A 23,994-nucleotide genomic window follows, 5' to 3' on the forward strand; every position below is an offset into this window, starting at 1 on the left:
ACGTTCATTACGCTTAGTCATTTCCCGCTAAAAGTGAACCGCTTTATTTCCGCTTAATAATACATTAACGCTGGAACAGTTCTCATTACCCAGAGCAATGTTAATCTAACAAGAGTTAGCCAATCCCATTATATAATCCGAACTTTTAGACCTGGGAAAGTAATGGAAGTCGAGTAGCATTTTAGGAAAGCAGTAGTATTAACTTGTAATACAAATGCATCCGCGCAATTTTCGCGTCCTGTAATAATGGAAGAATAACACATCACTTTTATCCCGAAAATATGAGTTTTTCTTCTTCTTTTTTTTAGCTGATAGGTAAGATGGGTGAAAGAAGAGTGAGGGCAGTTAGCTAGCTAACCATGGTAGAGGATGGCTTAGAAAGTTAAGTACCAGTAAGAGTAATGTAAAATGTGGGTTATCCACAATTTTATTTGGGTAAGGGTACAATTTTTCTAACTAATATTAGCATAATACAATAATGATTTTACATTATATTAACATGGTGAATTATACAGATTACATATTTTGAATATGATTATACTATTAAGCCTGTTGTTAGGTTTGCATGAAGATGCATAAAGTGCAGAGACATCCCGTTTTAATTGTCCCTTCCATTGCATATAGTAACTGAAAAACAGTAATATTACTTTCATTAGATAACGAAACTTAGAAGTGAATAACTGCCTTGGAAAGGTTTTCTGATTATCAGACATTAAGGTTTCTTTCCATTATTACTGAATTGGAACACAAATGCTGATATTCGTATATCAAATGTAGGAAATTAGGCACGAAATATTTCATACTATGTTAATGACATGATATTTTCCCGAACGGTTAAATTGCTCCTCTGAAATTACGTGCAAAGATTGCTTCCGTTTGGTTCATACTGGGAATGAGATTCAAAACAAATACATCATCCATGACTGATGAGATAAGTGCCGTGCTTAAATTATTTCATCAGCAAACGTCATTCATGACTGTCATATTAATGGGGATTTCTAATTGGACACCTCCACTTGCACCTGTTCATGATTGTAGTACATATATGTATGTATATATATATATATATATATTATATATTATATATGTATATATATATATATATATATATAATATATATATATATATATATATATATATATATATATATATATATATATATGATATACATCGAGCTACAAATGCTCTTTAATATCTAATTCGCTCTACCTCGGAATTAATATATTTTCATATATGTTTAACCGAAGGGGAATTTTTTAGTCGATAAGAGAATTGTCGCTCCACGGGCGCGAACCATCGACAACCTACAAATCCAGGACGGCAATGGAATTTTAACCAACCCCGCCACCGGTGGGGGGCTGTGTTAAAGCTTCATTGTCGTCCTTGATTTGTAGGTGTCGATGGTTCGCGCCCGTGAGCCGACAATTCTATTATCGGCTAAAAATTCCCTTCGGTTAAACATATATAAAAATATATTAATTCCGAGGTAGGGCGAATTAGATATTAAAGGACATTTGTAGCTCGATGTATGTATATGAATCACGGGTAATGTGATATGACATATATATATATATATATATATATATATATATATATATATATATATATTATATATATATATATATATATATGACTGGTTAAAATGCTCTGTTACAACAGAATTCTAATAAAAGCAGCCCATAAAACGTCAAAATATAGAGAAAAATACTATATTTCAGAAGAGGGACAGCAGTCATTCTACCTGAAGAGGGAGACAGCAGTCTCTGAAATATAGTATCTTCTCTCTATATTTTGCGTTTTTTTATGGGCTTCTTTTATTAGATATTTTTATATATATAAACATATATATATATTATATATATATATATATATATATATATATATATATATATATATATATGACTGGTTAAAATGCTCTGTTACAACAGAATTCTAATAAAGCAGCCCATAAAAACGTCAAAATATAGAGAAAAATACTATATTTCAGAAGAGGGACAGCAGTCATTCTACTGAAGAGGGAGGACAGCAGTCTCTGAAATATAGTATCTTCTCTCTATATTTTGCGTTTTTATGGCTTCTTTTATTAGATATATATATAAACATATATACATATATATTATATATATATATATAAATATATATATGTATATAAGTCATATCACATTTCCGTGGTGCGGTGGTGTAGTAGGTAAAAGCTTCACTGACGTTCCTGGATTTGAAAGGCTCCATGGGTTGGCGCCCGGGTCCAGGCAAGTCTATTATCGAGAAAAAATTCCCCTTCGGTTAAGCATATATGAAAATATATTAATTCCGAGGTAGAGCGAATTAGATATTAAAGGACATTGTAGCTCGATATGTATATATATATATATATATAGATATATATATATATATATATATATATATATATATATATATATTTATATACATATATAATAATATATATAAATAATTAATATATATATATATATACATATATATATATATATATATATATACTATATATATATAATATATATATATATATAATATATATATATATATATATATATATATATATATATGTGTGTTGTGTGTGTGTGTGTGTGTTTCTGTGTCTGTGTGTTTTTAGACAGATAGAAGAATGGATAAATATGAGTGAATGGGAAAAATGTTTTCCTGATTTTTATATTGTTTGATGCAAGCAAGATTTTTCCCCAATACTTTCCACTTAAACAGGGGCAGAGAGAGGGTGCATATTTGATTGACAATTAAGAGACGCTAACAACAATAAGAGGTTTTTTAGTTTGTTTGTTAGTGGCCACCGTCAAAATGAGAATGAGACATCAAAGCTGAAGAAGGGCAATGAAAAAATATAGAATAAATAGGGGTAAGAATCATTTTGAAGAAAGGAGAGAGGGAAAATGTTTATTGACATAAAATTATTACCCGATAGCATTGCCTTTCATCAAGCGTGGAAACTGACCGGTGCAGATTTTTTAATTTCCTACCCATCCCCACGATATGCCTTAGCAACTACGCCATTACGTGTTTCGTACATTTACTTTTAATAACTATTGCTGGCCAGTTGCAATACCTCAAGCTGCAAATTACAAGTCATTCATTGTATACACGAGAGAGAGAGAGAGAGAGAGAGAGAGAGAGAGAGAGAGAGAGAGAGAGAGAGAGAGAGAGAGTTAAAAAACGAAGGCTTTTAAATAAAGTTCCCAATTCCATTTACCAACTCGCCTTAAGCATTATTCGCTTAGGATCCAGAATGCTTTACTGCATGTAATGGATCACCATTTCGCTGTTCCTGGTGCTTCTGCAGACGGCAATGCAGTGAACGAAATCACATTAGTATCCGTAGGAGAGACATCTCCGTCCCAGGAGCGAAGAGAAATTTATGATTGTGTATGAGGAATTCCCTCTCTAATCAGGTTATCCTTCGCCTCTGTTTATTGTTGTTGCTTTATCTCCTTCCCCAAGCCTTTTTCAAAAGCGGATTCCATCATTTTTATGCACTTACGAGGACAAGTTTTTTTTCGCTGAAGCTTAGGGAGTGATAGGAGATAATGACTTTTGCTGAAATTTATCTCGATGTTTTTTTTCGTGCTGTGTTTAGTTGACATTATCAAGTATTAAGCCTCTTTGCGTAGATTCATGACCTTCAATAAGGAAATTATTGTTGTGGTATGTTTGTATTTGCCTGTTTGTGAGTCGGATTACGTAAGCTATTACGTGTGGAATTTTACGAATATTCCACCAATGTGTCCTTATGCCCTGCAATAAGTGGCGAATTTAGTCTGAATAAAGGGGCTGTGGTAACGGAGATGGGGTTGAATTATTCAGCCTTGGTAGAGATAGAGGTTCCTGAACTGCTTTTTTTTTTATTTATTCGTTTCTCTTTTGAGCAACCCTTCCCTCATGCAGCCCCAGAAACTTTAGAAATGATGTCCCAAGAAGTAATTGAATTTCCCCTGGATTTTCATTATATAATGAGGGATGAAGTTGCTAGCCTTACGTCCTCTCCACTCTCGCTGCCACTTACTATAAACCATAGGCTACTAAATGCCTTGTTCACTGCTTAGATCAACAGAAGCATAATGTAATTAACTAAACGTTTTTGAATATTTTTTTGAAAAAAAAATCCAAATCGAAAATAAAACAAGAATTTGTTCAACTTGATGAACAAACAGCATTTATCTTAAATACTGTAGAGGTCGCTATGAACATGAAACAGAAAAGCGTGAACATAAGCCTGAAACATTCACGTGTTTGAGTGAAATAATTCGTCAATTCTTACGACTCAATTCTTTCAACTCCATTTATCGGATAATCTTTACATGTCAATAATACTATCTCTTGATTTCATTTGATTTCATTTGAATTCTTCAACAGCGAATGAAATATACTACATAGATTAGACATCAATCTTAAGCTGATATTTTTAACTCTCTCTCTCTCTCTCTCCTTGACGTTGTACAAAAATGAAGTAAAGGCATATATGCTCTCTCTCTCTCTCTCTCTCTCTCTCTCTCTCTCTCTCTCTCTCTGTCGTTGTACACTGAAGGTAGTATGACGCGCGCTCATCTCTCTCCCTCTCTCTCTTCTCTCTCTCTCTCGTCTCTCTCTCGCTGTACACAAATAAGTAAAGGCCTCTCTACTCCTCTCTCTCTCTCTACTCTCTCTCTTTCCTGACGTTGTACCAAAAATGAAGAAAGGCATATATGCTCTCTCTCTCTCTCTCTCTCGCTCTCTCTCTCGTGTCACTCTCTCTCCATCTCGCTCTCTCTCGTCGTTGTACACTGATTACGCTCCCCTCCTCCCAACCTCGGGCACGCGCTCTCTCTCTCTCCCTCTCCTCACATCCTCTCTCTCTCTTCTCTCTCTCTCTCTCGATGTACACAAATTAAGTAAAGGCATTCTCTCTCTCTCTCTCTCTCTCTCTCTCTCTCTCTCTCTCCTTGACGTTGTACAAAAATGAAGTAAAGGCATATATCTCTCTCTCTCTCTCTCTCTCTCTCTCGTTGTACGCAAATTAAGTAAAGGCATTCTCTCTCTCTCTCTCTCTCGTTGTACGCAAATTAAGTAAAGGCATTCTCTCTCTCTCTCTCTCTCTCTCGTTGTACACTAATTAAGTAAGGCTCTCTCTCTCTCTCTCTCTCTCTCTCTCTCTCTCTCTCTCTAGATGTACACAAATTAAGTAAAGGCTTCTCTCTCTCTCTCTCTCTCTCTCTCTCTCTCTCTCTCTCTCTCTCTCTCTCTCGTCTTAAACCATTTCTCACCAATAACGGTCTGTTATGATATTTGTGGATTCATTTATAAACATCGTTAAAATGACAAGACAAATATTGATGATAACGTCCTTGCTCGTAAACTCGAATAATGTTTGACGTCGTGTCGTTTCCCGGGAATTTACGACGAAACGACCCTTCTTTTACGGACATAAATTTCTTGCCTTTTTTTTTTTTCTTTTTTTTCTCTCTCTCTTTTCCACCTTAATATATTTAACGCTGTCCATTTCCTCTGCCGCTACTTTCCCTTATCAACGCTTGAGAGTTTAACCTTAATTATTCGTTTTTCGTTTAATTTTGTTGTGCTTTCGCTACATCTGCACCGCAGGGCATTCGAAAAAGTTTCTGACTAAAAGGAGAAGAGAGAGAGAGAGAGAGAGAGAGAGAGGGAGAGAGAGAGAGAGAGAGAGAGAGTTAAGTAATTACTGTTTCGATTCACTGTTCCAGCGTTTTCGGACTCAAGGTATCATTACATTTTTTTTTTTTTTTTTGCATTTTCCATTAGTATTAGCTCTTTGAGTACAGCGGTAATTTGGTTGTGGATGAAATTAACATCGGCTTCTTCCGCGTCATGAAAGGACTTTAATCACATAGAAATTAATATTTTACAAAATTAATTTGATTTAAGATTATAATAAATTGTGGTTTTTCCCTTATGCAGACATTGAAGAGTTATAAATATTTTTATTAAATTAAGACGCAACTTATTTACATTTTAAGGGATTCGAATGAACTATACTCGCATAAGATTTAAAGTTTTACAAATTACTGTGAATTAATATTACGACGAACTGTAGTTTCCTAATTTATAGGTATTGAAGGATTATAAGGATTTGTATTCAGTCAAATACCACATTCTTGCAAGTTATGGATGCAAATCTTGCCATTACTGACGAAAAATGTGATAACTGAAGATAACGAATTAAAAACAACTAAATTTGAGGCAAACAAAAAAATTGAGCAAAAAAGGAAAAACTAAATTTGAGCAGAAAAAACTAATAAGCAAAAAAATTGAGGAAAAAAAAAAGAAAGATAAATTTGAGCGCACGTGATCCTCAAACCCTCTAACAAACGGCACTTTAACCATTCTCCTTTCCTTCCATTTCATAGTCTGTCCGTTGAATTGATTTTTTTTTTTTTTTTTTTTTGAGACAGCGTCGTCATTTCCCTTCCCTTTCAGCTGTAAAGAAAAAAAAGATTCATTCATCTGGGCATTTTGATTTTCGTTTCACAGTTGCAACGCAGAGAATCGGCCAAGCGAGTCGAAGAACCTTCGTCGTCAATGGATTTAGGTTTTTTAAGGCCCCGCGATAAAAAAAAAAAAAATAAATAAATAAAATGTAGCAGAAGAGCGCGATTGAATTTTAAAGTACCTAACTAGATGTCGTTATCTTTCTCCGTGGAGAGACTTTCAATAATGATTTTTTTCCATTTAGCAAAAGTTAGTAAATGGACGTAGTGTTCTGGAGCTTATTGATGAGAGGTTTTGTATATATATATAGATAATATTAATTATATATATCATATATAGATAATAATATATATATATATAGAATATATATTATATATATATATATATAGTAGAATTAAAAAAAAAGTGATTAAGAGCTTATTGATAGAGTTTGTATATATATATATTATTATATATATATATATATTATAAAATATATACCATACATATATATATATATATATATATATGTAAAAAGTTAGAATTAAAAAGTGATTGTCATAATACCAAGATTTTCCATTAAGGTTCTGACAATAAAAATATTTATTCTCTTAACGATCATCAAATCCAAGCAGGCATACTTTTTTAACACAAATATGTGCTAAAAAAGAAAAAACGCAGGAATATATATATATATATATATATATATATATATATATATATATATATATATATATATACACACATACACACACACACATATATATATTAATTATAATTATATATACATATATATAGTATATATAATATATAGTATAGTATACATATATAATATATAATATTATGTAATATTTGTTATATGGCATAGTTACATAAAGTGTGAACAGCACTGTTCATAGACCAGCATCAAATTTCATAGATTTCCAGGAAAATCTTAACTTAGGCTCAATAACGAATTCTAAATTACTTCTTTAAAGCTCTCAGTAGTTGGCTGGTTGTGGGACCTCCCTGAGCATAGAGAGGAGAGAGAGAGAGAGAGAGAGAGAAGAGAGAGAGAGAGAGAGAGAGAGAGGAATAGCTTTTGGAATAACGAACTCTCGAGATTTTGAAAACTGCGAGACGTTCAAAGCGACTGGAAAGATCTTTGGAAAAAAATGAACTCGGATTCACAAATTCCTTCAATAATGATTAGTGATGGACAACGAAGTGTTTTAGTTTTACTGAAACATTATATAAATATCGAGTAGAAGACATTTTATTGTGCGTGGTATATTCCAGGAAAGTTCAATTTTAACAGGTCTTCCTTGCTGGAACCTCTTTGAAGCCCTCAAAAAACTATATCCAAATTCTAGTGAAATCTAAGCGCATTATAAAGTAAGTAATTTGCTCCGATCTAATTATTATTATTATTAACTTGATGACAGTGCTTAATATCAGGCAAAACGATAAGTATATGCATTTTATCTCTTCTGTCGTTTTGTAATGCCCACTCAAGATATTCAAGTGGGGGCCAATTCCTTAGTGCCATCAAACTAGAAGGTTGATATGAATAAAGATTTACTACAGAATCCGTTTTGTATTTAAAACAAACCATTTCCTGAAGCCGAAATGTCACTAAATTCCGTTTATGGTCTTAAGAAGAGTCCGGTTAACGAGATTCGTCATGAAATATGTTGTAATTTTTTCCAGGGTATTTCATAACCTTAGGCTTAGAGGAAGTGAAGAGAAAAAAGAAAACGTGGAGAGAAAAAAGAAAACGGCAGAAAAAAGAAAACGAAAGGAAAACAAACGACATCGTATAAAACCAGTCGAGTCGAAGGTCTCTGATGGGGTCTCATCTAGTACTGGAGGAGCGGAAGTTAACGGGAAACTGTAAATGTATAAATTAATTCTGTATTTCGAGGCAGTTCCGTATACTATGCCAAAGGGAAGCACTTTCTCGAGGATTAATTCTCTTTCTGCATTCAGGTAGGCTATTACGACATTCCTAAACGCTGAATAGCCCCTAGAAAGGTAACCAAATATTTAGTGTTATTTTTAACGCTTTAATTCCTTTGTACAGCCAACAAATTTTCGAAATGGTAGCTTCATTGTTATCACCTAATAGATGCCAGAGAATACTTAACACACCCATGTGTCAAAGCTTTAATGTAATTTGTATTACAAATACACTATAAAATAGATGCGCGGATATTCGACTCTTAGAATGATGAGTAAGTAAGATAGACAACAGAAAAGCTTAAGGGATATATGCATTCCAAATTTGATAAAGTCACATAATTCCTACGTTTTTTCTTTTTTGGCACATATTTGTGTTGAAAACGTATGCCTGCTGGATCTGATGATCATTAAGAGAATAAATATTTTCATTGTCAGCACCTAATGGAAAATCTTTGGTATATTTTGACAATCATTTTTTAATTCTAACTTTCCACGAAAAAAAATTGTCCTGAAAAGATTCATCCATTATTTTGCTTTATTTTATCAGCCTGTCGTTAGGGTTAACTTATGAAAAAAAGGAGAAAAACCCGTACAATCTGCTAAAATTCTCGCCTCATTATTTTATAAGACGACATTATGTAATTTATCATTTTTCATGTAATTAATCATGTAGCTTCTTCGTTAAGACCAAGACCACTGACGACTCTCTCTCTCTCTCTCTCTCTCTCTCTCTCTCTCTCTCTCTCTCTCTCTCTCTCTCTCTGGTTATTCATTATCCTTTTCAGGAATGGAAGTTTGCTTTTACAAACAGATGGCAAATCCCAAATCACTCATTTAGAGAATACCGTCCCTATTATTGCAAAATGCAGCCTGAGCACTGTATAAGTCAGAAAAATAGCAATATCTGTCTATTTATCTATCCATGTATAATATATATATATAGTATATATATATATATATATATATATATATATATTTATATATATATATATATATATATATATATGTATATATATATACATACAATACTATATATATATATATATATATATATATATATATATATATATACTATATATATTATGATATATCTATATATATATATATCTATATATATATATATACTATATAGATATAAATATTATATATATATATATATATATAATAAAATATATATATATATGTAGGAGACAGATGCATGGCTATTTAAGAGCTAACCTTGAGTGTGCTTTACAACAAATAATTATAGCCTGTTGCCATTCGAGAATCTTTACTACGAAGCTTACGAATTTGCTGTAGTGAGATTAACTTTTCCCCTTCATACATTTTGTCTCACGTAAGATAAGGAGTATTAGAAATGACGAAGATAATTCTACTGATCTGTGGCTGAAACTTCTGTGGTCAGACGATTTATATTTTATCGACTTGGGTAACCGAATAACGGATTGATTCTTTTCTTGCTATTCTGTAGACAAATGAGAGTTAAACATGGTTAGCAGTTTCATTTGATATTAGTTTTATGGATGCCATATCAGCCCATTAACTTGATTGGAAAAATACTTTCCATCTTCCGAGTAACTAACAATTGTATTTAATCGTGCAAAATAAAGACATTATTGACAAAATGAAGTGACTGGACATGGTTGATATTAATTCTAATAGATCTCGCAGAATCACGGAAAACGTCTATGGCTCCACCGCCCACCCATAAAAAAATGTTTAAATTAAAAATTGTGACTGCAACACAGTAACGGTAAATTGGAGTTCCTAAGCTTTCTGACACCGTAGTGGCTTGATCTTTTCGCTAATTGTTTAAAAAAAAAAGTTTATTTCATGATGATTCTCTCCTCGGCTATGACACGTGAGAGTCATATATTTATTTTCTGTTTATTCTTGCCACACTTTTAATATAGAAGAGGGAATATTGGGGAGAGGGTTTTCGGCGATATTAAAAATTCCTCATGTTATGAAAGGCGTCGTGCTCTATTTCATGTTTATTTTTTAAATGTATTTTTTCAAGACATTCGATTCGGCACACCGTTTGTTTAAAACAATTGTTATAACTACGATGAATGCAAAAATATGGTTTTTAGCTTGATCGATAGTTACGTGAATTGTTGATATGGCGTTCTCAACACAAACGAAGAAAAGAGGATTAGTATTTTTTTATGTTCATTTTATGATCAGTATTTTTTATATTTATTTCATGAATCGTATTTTTATCTGTATTTTATAATCAGTATTTTTTATCTTCATTTTATAACTCACCATTCCATAAAGTTACGAAACCCAATGATCATTATTAAGAAAATATTTGATCATATTTATTCTTCAGATCATAGACTCAAACAATTATGTGCAATTTGCGTCCTATAAAAAAAATCGATTTGTCTTAACATTTATTCATAACAAGGATCATTGCCTTCTAACTACAGCTGGTAAAGTCGTGCCATCACTATTTCTGAACCCTCTGAAATCTAAGAAATCGACCTACTTAAGTGACCTTACCAACAACTCTGCTTTTCCCCCGTCACTTTGGAAATGAGACTTATGCCCAGAAACCGCTTTCCTGTGTGAATGATGCAATCCATGCGCTCCCGGTATCTTATGGGTGCCAAGTTATCCATTTTCCATAAATATCTTCGCATAACGACCGTATTGGCCTGAAAACTTGTAAGGAGTGAATTCTTCTTCCTTTATTTATGCACCTTACACTTTTTCTATAAAGATTTTTTGTATGTTTATTCGCGTTACACTTTTTCTATAAGTTTTTTTTTATGTATTACTCACCTTACACTTTTTTATAAGTATTTTTTTGTATAATTATTCACCTTACACTTTTTTTATAAGATTTGTTTTGTATATCTCTTCACCTTACACTTTTTCTATAAGTTTTATTTTTTATATTTATTCACCTAACATTTTTTCTATAAGGATTTTCTGCATATTTATTCATCTTACACATTTTCTATAAGGGTTTTTTTGTATATTTATTCACCTTACACTTTTTCTATAAAGGTTTTTACATATTTATCCACCTTACACTTTTTTTATAAGGATTTCTTTTGTATATCTATTCACCTTACAGTTTTTCTATAAGGATTTTATGTACCCCCTATCTTTACATTTGCCTACCTCCTTTAATAAAGAACTAGGATGACATTTCTTTTACCTAGCTAAAAAGACCAGTCTTCGGCTGTCTTTGTAGTTACGGTTAAAGCAACGACAGATATTTTCTTTTATCCCATTCAGACGAAACAGATGTCAAAAATTAAAGGACCTGGGATATGTCCCAGGGAGGGCCACGAAAGTTTACGTATAGGCATTTAAACAAATACATGATAGAAAAAAAAAACACCGAATGATACACAGTGACATATGTCGGTGTTCTCAAAGAGCTCAAAAATAAAGAAAAAACAAACCTTAAAAAAATTGCTTTACCAGAGAAATGGAAAAGATGAGCTAGCACTTAGGATAGCTTAGAAATTTGTTGGAATTAACATCTTCCTACAGGAAGATACTGAAGAAGCGTAGGAGTTCAATGCAGCTCCGAGTAATTAATTTTTCATAAAAAAGTCCAATTCTTGCATCAGAAACAAGTAACTCATGGATTTTAACAAGGATTAATGATTAAACCTTAGATCATCCCAGCTGTAGGATACACATGATTGACTGTAGGCTATTTATTTGATTTTTTATAACTAAGGATAGCGGGATATCATTAATAGGTTCCTGAATTCTTAGACTGTGCTTAATTCACTGGAATTCTACAAGATTTAATTTACTACCACTTGGAAAGTAAATCTATAATATGATTAAATGGATTAAAGGTTTTAAAGATGTATCAAGAATGAATGGATTAAGGAGGGAAACGTTTTTGAAATTTTAGGTTTGGCTACTTTTTTTCTGACTCGCAATCTAAATACTTTACGACCAGTCCTAGAGAACAACCAATCAGTTTAATAGCTGTCTGAACGGCTATGAAATAAAGCAGTGTTGAAGGCGACGCGACAAAAGGGAAAGTTTTCTTAATCTGAGCATCCAGTGATTCAATAACGCTCGTAAAACTGCCACTTTTTAACCATTCTTCTTCTCCTCCCCTTCATATTCCGAGGAGTCCTTTAAGAATTGACGAATGTTATTTCCGTCTCCTCTCAGTTACAGGGAGAAAGATTCTTCCATCTGCGCATTTTCCCTTGGGTTCTTTGGAGGCCAGGAAGAGCACAGGCTATGTGAGTCAAAGAACCCACATCGCTAATGGATTCACTTTTATTCAGACCCCAGATCGGGCAAAAAGATTCCACAGCCAAAGGGTATTGTAGGGGTAAGGGGAGCGGGCCCGGGTCCAAAGGCATGGAGAATTGTAAGTTTTTTTTTTTTTTTTTTTTTTTTTTTTTTTTTTGCTAAAGGAAGCTGGGGAGAAGATATCTGAAGTGGGGGAGGAAGTGGACACTAGACTATGGACATGTAACGTCAGTAATTGGATACATATTTCGTTTGAGGGCGGTGGTTCTCCCTTTGGAAGCTATGGCTAAATGTATCAGCTTACAGATTTCGAATAAAGGAAATCGTAGATATTGTTACTTTCATCAAAAGAATTGACAGATTATCTTTTATATTTTCATAAACTGACTTCACTGCAGTTATAACTACTCTGTGGTTGGGAATACTTAATTTTTTTTGCCGATTACATTTACTGGAAATTTTTTAGAGAAAAAATAGTTCTCGAGGAAATGAAGGAAAAATCGAAGTCTTTAAAGTTACTTCTTGTTTTGAGCTTCTTGTGCATTATCTCACAAAGTATTCTTGTAAAAATTATTGCTAGGGTTTTGTTGGAATTGATGGTTTGAGAATTCAAATTTGCACTAGCATTAGACGGAGGCATCACTATAACGGTTTTGGGCAACAGGTGACATTTTTTAGACGAATGAAGCATTTCTTATCTTACTTGTTTAAATAGACGAATGTCATCGTTGTCTCAATTATTGCTTGTTTGTATGAAGATAAGCCCTAATCATTTCTATCCTTTATTTATATAACAAAATACTTCATAACCTTAGTCGTAGTTTAACTGTTTTAGTTATTGTCATATCTCTCCTTTGTGGCTAAAAGTTTCATTATTATCGTTAATCATTCTCTGTTCTTGCTTTATTCTTGTAATTTTATCCTTTAGAACTAGTTTCATTAAAGGCCTTGACCGAAGAGCAATTAATTTTCTTTTCAGTAGCAACAAATTTTCCGTGTGCAATTAATCATTCTACTTATAATTAATCACTATGTTGGCGGGGGAGGGGGGGTGTATATCTAAAACACACATACGAGGTGTGGATATCTGGTGTAAGACCTTTGTCAGGGGTCATCGATTTTAGTTCGTTCTTTTCCAGATTTTTAATTGCCCCTAAGTATCAACTTAAGCCACTGAATAGGTGTTATAATGACAGGAATACCTCTAACAAAAAATAAAAGAAAAGTTTTGCATAAATTTAAATATTAATCTCGATTTTTAGGGAAAAAACCTCATTTTCACTTTATTCTGGATCTTTTTGCATCCCAAAAAATCTCATCAAGACATTACCACCCTCTCCACAAGCCCAGCTTGTAAGTTTATGTAGCCTCTTACATCATTTGATAAAGTTCTGCATTTCTTAATCCCTTTGAATATAAAATTTCAAACTATATTTATATAAGTTAATGAAATGATTAGGGCTCATCTTGATGACAAACAAGCTATCATTGAGACGAGGATGACGATATAGTTCGTCTTTTCAACACGAAAGATAAGAAATGCTTCATTCGACTAAAAAATGTCACCTGTTGCCGAAAACCATTATAAGAATGCCTCTGTCTAAGGTAGGTATCGCTTAGTGACCCACATACACATAGCCTATTATAGCTGGTCACCTTCAAGGTGGGATTAAAGGAGATTTTGTTATTCCCAATTTCCCCCTCCCGGATTCTGTATCGGCGCCTCAACAAATAATGGGAAGGTAATCGCTGGGATTTATCAAAAGGTAATCGCTGGAATTTTTCAAAAGTAATCGCTGGGATTTTTCAAAAGGGAATCGCAGGGATTTTTCGAAAGGTAATTGCAGGGATTTTTCAAAAGGTAATCGCAAGGAAATTCTCTCTCTCTCTCTCTCTCTCTCTCTCTCTCTCTCTCTCTCTCTCTCTCTCTCTCTCTCTCTCTATATATATATATATATATATATATATATATGTATATATATATATATATATTATATATATATATATATATATATATATATATATATATATATATATATATGTATGTATAACTGAATCACGAAAGTTTGGAACGTGATAAATCCATAAATAAAGGTATAAGCCACAAAGGAAAAATAAACTAAGGTGTTTCTACAAGATCTTTCGACTCAACGTCCTTTACTCAGCATAGTAAAGGACTGTCGAGTCGAAAGATCTTGCAGAAACTCCGTTGTTTATTTTCTTTCGTGGCTTATACCTATATATATATATATATATATATATATATATATATATATATATATATATATATATATAATATATGATATATAGATATATATATATATATATATATACATATATAATATATATATATATATATATGATATATATATATATATCAAACATACATACATATACATACATACATACACATACATATCAATATAATATATATATATATATATACATATATATATATATATATATATATATAGATATGTATATATATATGAAAACACGGTATACTTTCCTGATGAAAAATAACCACTATAAAGTTTACACTACCAATGTCATCTAAAGGACCTTAAAAACTTTTTCAAATAAAAAAATATTACAAACTATAGGTGTCCGGGACCCGTTTTTCATCCCCTGGAAAAAAAAAATCCAACAAGCATCTAAAAAAAATTCGTCACCGAATTCCAGCCATTGTTGCTCGTATATTTTATTTACTTCCATTTAGAGCATACAGTTTCGGTAAAAAACTTTCCACCTTTTCTCATATTTTTCCGTTAGTTTATCCAACACCTAACAAGCTTAGGTGATTCAAAAGCGTTTTTTTTTTTCTCTGAAACATATTCATGTTTTATGGTTAAATTACCTGGCATTATTTTCGAGGGGGTGCGAAGTGGCTATTGCTTGACATTTATAGTTTATTGTCTGTGAATATAAAATGGCAAGGTGATGTGATATTTATATACATATATATACATGTGTATATATATAGATATATATATATATATATATATATATATATATATATATATAGTATATATTTATACATATATATATATATATATATATATATATATATATATATATATATATATAGTCTTAGATTAACGGAAATATAAACATTATTTTAGTTTTTTTAAAAATTAAGAACAGCTTGTTTACATTTTTGAATATACTTATTGCTTGATTTGATTATAAAAGCTTTTTTTCGGTGGAGGGAGCGTGGTGGGGAGAAACGTGCGTGATAATGCCAGAAAATTGTAAGATCCAGATGAGTACTTGTTTGTTTGTGTGTTTTTTTTTTAACGTTGCATAGAACCAGCGGTTATTCAGCAACGGGACCAAAGGCTTTTACATGACTTCCGAACCACGTCGAGAGTGAACTTCCATCACCAGAAATACACATCTCTAAAACCTCAATGGAATGCCGGAGAATCGAACTTGCGGCCACTGAGGTGGCAGGTCAAGACCATACCGATCATGCCACTGAGGCGCTCCGAAAGATAAGTACTGATAACGACATATGAATATGACCCAGAATTAAGATATTAAAAGAAATTCTCTTGGTAATTCATTAACTTCATTCTAAAATAAGTAAACATTAACATCCACTTTTAATACAAAGGTTTTTATTTTTTTTATTTTTTATCAAACGTAACTTTATCTTTAGGGGGAGTGGAGCCAAAAAGTGTTAAAATTGAGGTTATTAAACAAAGTCCCTTAGAATAAGGTTGCTTTGTATCATTTCTCAACCCTGGTTTATATAATATATATATTATATAAACTCCAAGGGAAGGGCGAGCGAGGGGGCCCGTAGCACTTCTGTTGATCTAAGCGGTGAAATATGTGCCTATTATTTATATGACTGCCGTGGACTCGACCAGGGTTGAGAAATGATACAAAGCAACCTTATTCTAAGGGACTTTGTTTAATAACCTCAATTTTAACACTTTTTGGCTCCACTCCCCCTAAAGATAAAGTTACGTTTGATAAAAAATAAAATAAAACCTTTGTATTAAAAGTGGATGTTAATGTTTACTTATTTTAGAATGAAGTTAATGAATTACCAAGAGAATTTCTTTTAATATCTTAATTCTGGGTCATATTCATATGTCGTTATCAGTACTTATCTTTCGGAGCGCCTCAGTGGCATGATCGGTATGGTCTTGACCTGCCACCTCAGTGGCCGCAAGTTCGATTCTCCGGCATTCCATTGAGGTTTAGAGATGTGTATTTCTGGTGATGGAAGTTCACTCTCGACGTGGTTCGGAAGTCATGTAAAAGCCTTTGGTCTCGTTGCTGAATAACCACTGGTTCTATGCAACGTTAAAAAAACACGCAAACAAACAAGTACTCATCTTTCATCTGATGGTACCGTAAGTCTTATATCAACTGGCGAATTTTAGTTTAGCATAGTTATTTAATACGTCTGCTTTAAAAATTTTGCCGCTGAAAATACACATCCCGCAGTAAAGTCAAGATAAAACTTTGAGGCAGGCAGGTGGCAATACCTTATGCACAAGATATACGCATTCCTGATACTCCCGAGGGAGACTCTGAAAGCAAATGAATGGGACCTCGAGAAATATCCTCCCTCGAGACCTATGAAGAGAGGAGACTTCTTCCGAAGACATGCGGCAGAGTTATGCACTAATAATGTTCGGAATATAACGACCACGAGTTTTACGAAGCTTTTATTGCAGCAGAGATGAGGAACTAAACATGAAAACACTTTCTTTGTCTCGTAATATTTTGCTATGGATTGATATTTGTTGCTAATGATATTTTTTAAAGAACTATATATATAATATATATATATTATATATATATATATATATATATATATATATATATATAAGTCATATCACATTTCGCCTTGATTCATATACATATATCGAGCTACAATGTCCTTTAATATCTAATTCGCTCTACCTCGGAATTAATATATTTTCATATATGATTAACCGAAGGGGAATTTTTTCTCGATAATAGATTTGCCTGGACCAGGGCGCGAACCTATGGATCCTTTCAAACCCAGGAACGTCAGGAAGCTTTACCTACTACACCACCGCGAGAGGCTAAAAGTTCATGTCGCCTCTCACCCTCATATACCTTTCGCGCGCAGGTAATTAGTGGTTTGGAGACAACATCAACCCACCTCGACTCCGGTAAGGTTTGTAGTGCTTTTGACAGCACGTAGCCAATCTATAAGTCATATCACATTTCCGTGATTCATATACATATATCGAGCTAATATGTCCTTTAATACTAATTCGCTCTACCTCGGAATTAATATATTTTCATATATGCCTAACCGAAGGAGAATTTTTTTTCTCGATAATAGATTTGCCTGGACCAGGGCGCGAACCTATGGATCCTTTCAAACCCAGGAACGTCAGTGGTGGTGTAGTAGGTAAAGCTTCACTGACGTTCCTGGGTTTGAAAGGATCCATAGGTTCGCGCCCTGGTCCAGGCAAATCTATTATCGAGAAAAAACACCCCTTCGGTTAAGCATATATGAAAATATATTAATTCCGAGGTAGAGAGCGAATTAGATATTAAAGGACATGGTAGCTCGATATATGTATATGAATCTCGGAAAATGTGATATGACTTATAGATTGGCTACGTGCTGTCAAAAGCACTACAAACACTACCAGAGTCGAGGTGGGTTGATGTTGTCTCCAAACCACTAATTACCTGCGCGCGAAAGGTATATGAGGGTGAGAGGCGACATGAACTTTTAGCCTCTCGCGGTGGTGTAGTAGGTAAAGCTTCACTGACGTTCCTGGGTTTGAAAGGATCCATAGGTTCGCGCCCTGGTCCAGCAGATCTATTCATCGAGAAAAAATTCCCCATTCGGTAGGCAAATAAATGAAAATGATATTAATTACGAGGTAGAGCGAATTAGATATTAAAGGACATTGTAGCTCGATATATATATATATATATATATATATATATATATATATATATATAGAGAGAGAGAGAGAGAGAGAGATACGTATATATATATATATATATTTGTGTGTGTGCGTGTGTATACTACGCCAAATATAGATAACCTTGGTTTCTACAAATTTTTTTTTCCAGTGACAAAAACTTGTTAAATATCGGGAGTCTGAAGTAGAATGGAACTAATACCACTCTCTCTCTCTCTCTCTCTCTCTCTCTCTCTCTCTCTCTCTCTCCACGACACGAGGATGCTTGCCGAAATGTGTTTCGGTACACTCACTACAAGGCCTTCCATTTTGAATCATGCATACGTCCAACCTTTAAGCTGACTCTCTACGAGGTATGGCGTTTTGACCTTTGGTTAGGTACTAGACCTATCTTTTCCGCTTCTTTAAAAAAAAGTCGTTTCATTCGCTTCCTGAAGGGTAAAGTAATGCGTTCATCTATATTTAATGCCATTTCGTTTACTTTTCGTTTTTCTTTTCAAACAAACTCGAGAACTTTCAGTTTTTATTTCTCTATCCTAATATTAATCAAGACTCCGAAGTTCAAGTAATCTACTGCCCTTTTTCCCCCCTTTCCGCGAAACTTCATAATTTTCTTTCTGTTCTTATGGTTAATGTTTCCTGTACCAAAAATAAAGGAAAACAAAATTCTTTGTGTTAACGTCATGCTCCGTCTCCAAGGTAAATCTTTATCTGAAAAAAAAAAGTACACATGTTATGCCGTTATTTGGAACTTCAGGCATAGAAGGCGTCTTTCCTATCTTCCCCGTACAGTAAACAGGGTTAACAGCCATTCAACTGATGTCCTCCCCGCCCCCCCCCCCACCTCCCCTCCTCCTCCTCCTCCTCTCCCTTCCTTTTCCCCCCCCTCCTCCTACTCCTCCTCCTCCTTCCTCCTCCATTCCTCCTCCTCATCCTCCCAACTGAAAAGGATACTGATGAAAAAAAAAAAAAACCATTGTCACGTATTTTGATATAAAAAAATTGTCACGTATTTTGATATTAAAAAAAACATTGTCACGTATTTTGATATTAAGAAGGCAAAGGTATTGACAATTATGTTTGCATATATTTGTATGTGCGCATGATATCTGTTGGTCACCACCCCCAACAGTCCTGTGGAAATAAAACGACCTTCCAACAACTGAGTTTTCAATTTTTTATAACATTTTTGGATAGGATTTTTACTGAAACCTGTGAGACACTTTTCACTAGCAAAATTAATGCATTCAGCGCTTTGAAAAAAATCACACATCGTTACTGTAGCATAGTTGTTTAAGCGAGCTGTGTGTGGGAAATACAGAATTTTTTTGCCCCCTCATATTCGTGTTTCAGAAAGGTATTGTCAACGGAGAGCGAGCTCAAATGATTAAAAAACCGATAGAATAAACGTTCATTGCATGGTCATTGTATTTCCAAAGAGCCGTTGAATGCGTGTATATGCATATCTATACGTAAATAAAATTTAAGCAACCATGCCTTTATAAAAAAAGATTATTGTTATTTTAGTGCCTTTTTGGGTTTTTGGTCTACGAATCTTTAAATATACCTCTCTGGAGAACACCAGTATGTGTCTGCCCTTTCAACATCTGCATTCCTTTCAGTATTGAGCAAACACTTTACAAGAAAATTCCCCGCGGAAACTTACCATCGGTTTCCCATACAGTAAAAAGTGGCCACTTCAATAAGGAAAGATTCATGGATGCTCAGAAATCTATTAATCATCGTTGGAACTCGTGATGGAGATGGGAAAAGCCATTCAGAGACTCATGGCAGGGAAGAAAAGTGTGGTTTCCCCCTTCGATAACTCACTCCCCCTAACCTTCCGCAAGATTTGTCAATTCCTCGCGACACTTCGCCGATGACATGAACAATTTTCAGCGTGTCCTTTTTTGTCAGTGTCCCGGAGAGAGATTCCCTCCCGAGACAAACGGCACGAGGAACTTGAAGAGTTGTAGCGACGGCGTGAGCAAGAAAGCTGCGTCTACAAACTTACTGATTTATTCAGACAACAAACAGGCAGGTCAGTAGCTCTTGCGAGCGGAAATGTAGTGCCTGACGCGAGGCGAACAAAGCAAGAGGTCACAGTACAATGGACTGTTTCGTTGAAGGATGGAAAGATGCATTATAAATCGATGTACAAGACACGAATGAAGTTATGAAACATATAGCTGAAATGCTGACATTGTAATGCAAGGGTAATAATGATACAATTAACATAACATTAATAGGAATGATAATATATACACAAAAGATGACTTATGTCTGTGTTTCTTGTGTACGCGCGTTTGGTGAGATGGATGGTGTGTGTGGGTCCGCATGGGACCTTACAGTGTATCACTGTAATAGCTACAGTGAAGAGACCACTTCGAGGAAAGATTTCCAAGGAGGAATAAAATCAGTTGATAAAAACGTAACTAACGAAAACTTGGCCTTATATACATATATGATTAAAAAAATCATGATAAACTCTTTTAGTAAGAAACGCGGGCCAGTTACTAATGCTCGACGGTTTCAAAGTGGAGAACCTCTGTAAATTTTACTTTCACTATGAACCAGTCTGTATCTGGAAGTTTAGCTGTTTAGACAGAATTTGTGGCGTACGGAGAAGAAAGAGTGCCGGAGCACTTTAAGAAATTTTTTCTGAAACTCTTTATTTGTAGGGATTATTTAGACTTAGACGGATTTTTTTCATCAGGTATTGTGTATGTATATATGTATATATTGCATATGGATTTGATGCTTATTTTCTGCTTTATATTATGATCTTAAGATTTTATTTGGTAAATAGATGTTCACATGTCAGCTACACCCCTTGGCGTGTAAGGGTGTACGGACATGCAAAAAGCGTATGTACCACGGTATACATAGGTATTATGCGATGCAGGTGCACTCATATCAGATTTTACTAGCAAGCAGTTATGTAAAAGCACGTAAGGTGCGTTCATTTGAGTGTTTATCAGCAAGCGTATGTAAGCGAGTACACACACACCCACACACACACTGCACGCACAACAAATGCAATTACATTACGCTGCATACGAAGATTAATGCGCAAATAATACACTTCATCATTCTGAGAACTTCGAATCACAAGAGGAGCAATATGACGATTGCTCGCTTCCCCGTTCCAACATTTGAATGATTTATTTACATATTAAATTTCCCACACCACCAACGCCAAGATTTACGACGACGAGACTCAGCGTAGGACCCGGAGCCTCTGAAACAAGAAGTTAAGATGAATATACAGAATACCAAAATCACATTAAACAGTTTACCTTGCCAGCAAGGAATCTGGACGTGCTACTAATGGTAATGCTGAGGAGTTTCATAAACGATGTATTATTGTTATTTCTGCCGTTGCAATGTATGATTTTATTATACTCCGCGCATACTGCTGCCATACTATTGTTTGTTAAAATTTTGAACCGAGGAGTAACGATTAGGCAAGGATGTTTCAGGTTTTCAACTACATTGTACCATAGCAAACCATTCGTCATTAAGTGTTTAAAAGCTTGCTATAATGGACTAGATGTTGATCTCTGACTCTTATGAAAATTCACGTTGCTATTATAACTGTCCCTATGAATTTATAATTACATGAAGACTTTGTCAAAAATTTAACATACACAAACGATATATACATACATTATATATATATATATATATATATATATATATATATATATATATATATATATATATATATATATATATGAATAATTATCACATCGAACCGTGATCCATTTATATATCAATTCAAGCTACAAATGTCCTTTAATATCTAAATTCACTTTACCTCCCAAATGATATATTTTCATATATGTACCGAAGGGGAATTTTTTAATTGATAATAATTTGTTTCGTCCCCCCATGGGATCGAACCACCGTCCAAGTGGACGGGGACGAAATCAGGACAGTCAGTGACGCTATCCAATCAGCCAACTGTTGGCTGATTGGATAGCGTCACTGACTGTCCTGATTTCGTCCCCGTCCACTTGGACGGTGGTTCGATCCCATGGGGGGACGAAATTCTTATTATCAATTAAAAAAAAATTCCCCTTCGGGTACCATAATATGAAAAGAATAATTGGCATTTGGAGGTTAAAGTGAATTAGATATTAAAGGACATTGTAGCTTGAATTGATAATATATATATATATATATAATTATATATAATTATAATATATATATATATATATAAGATATATATGTAATATCTCATTAATTATATGCAAATTCATAATAATATTAGCAAAATTATTTACAGTTCTCATGATTCAGAATGATAAATGTTTTGTTATCAAGCACTGTAGTGCAAAGTAGTGGAGTATTCTTTATTTGACATATTTTACTTCTTTGTTTAAAACGTGATTATATTTCTTATTATATTTATACAAAAAATAATTGCTTTGTTCATCACAAAATAAGTTTTTTCTTTGGCTTCTTCATAAAATACAGCCCCTTCACCAGCCCTCTCTCTTAAAAGCTCCTGGTAGTGATAAGTTGTCAAGACTTCAGGGACATGAAGCGAGACGTGGAGGTTCTCTCATTGATTTTGCGTGTTTTGTCTATATGCAGATGACAAGCAATGGAGACCGAATTTACGCACGAATAAACCCTGTCTCTCTTATTTTTCCTTTCGTCACCAGCGCAGAACATTTTGTCCCCACCTCACAAACATTTTAAGCGCCACTTAATTACTTAATGCTATGGAAAAGTAAAACTTTCATTTTGTTGCAAAATTATGTGGTAGTACTCTCATTACTATCCATTTGGTGAATGGCTTAAGCGCTTATTTCCTTGCTTAATTAGAGCACAAGACACATCATAAAAGGAACAATGCGTTCAACGGTTTTCTCTCTCGTTGAATCTGCAATAAAATAACGATTAAGTATTTTCTTTCCATTTCGTGTCATTTTATAACTTATGAAAGGAACCTTTTCTCTTGCTCAAGATCCATGGACCTGATATTCAAGTATTCTACTTTTATTGTGTTTTCAATGTAACTTAGTCTTTTACTAGGATATATATATATATATATATATATATATATATATATATATATATATATGTGTGTGTGTGTGTGTGTGTGTGTGTGTGTATAAATATAATACATATACGTATATACATATGATACGTATATTGCATACTTATTAAACCGGTTCCAAAAATATTCTTAAATTTTAAAAGACTTTGATCAGACTACTCCGCTCGCGTCTGGAATAATGGATGCGCCCGAACCTGGACTGCCATTCCTGGACGGAAGGCTCCTACGAATCCTTCCGGCTCGTAAAAAGGAGTCAAGGAACCGTAAAGAACGATTAAAGATCATTCCAGTCTCCTGCTTCTTTTTGTGTTCCTTGGAATATAGAAGTCAGGGCGAATTCCTAAAGATGTCAAGGCG

The sequence above is a fragment of the Macrobrachium nipponense genome, chromosome 22, assembly GCF_015104395.2.
Source record: "Macrobrachium nipponense isolate FS-2020 chromosome 22, ASM1510439v2, whole genome shotgun sequence".
Classification (NCBI taxonomy): Eukaryota; Metazoa; Arthropoda; class Malacostraca; order Decapoda; family Palaemonidae; genus Macrobrachium; species Macrobrachium nipponense.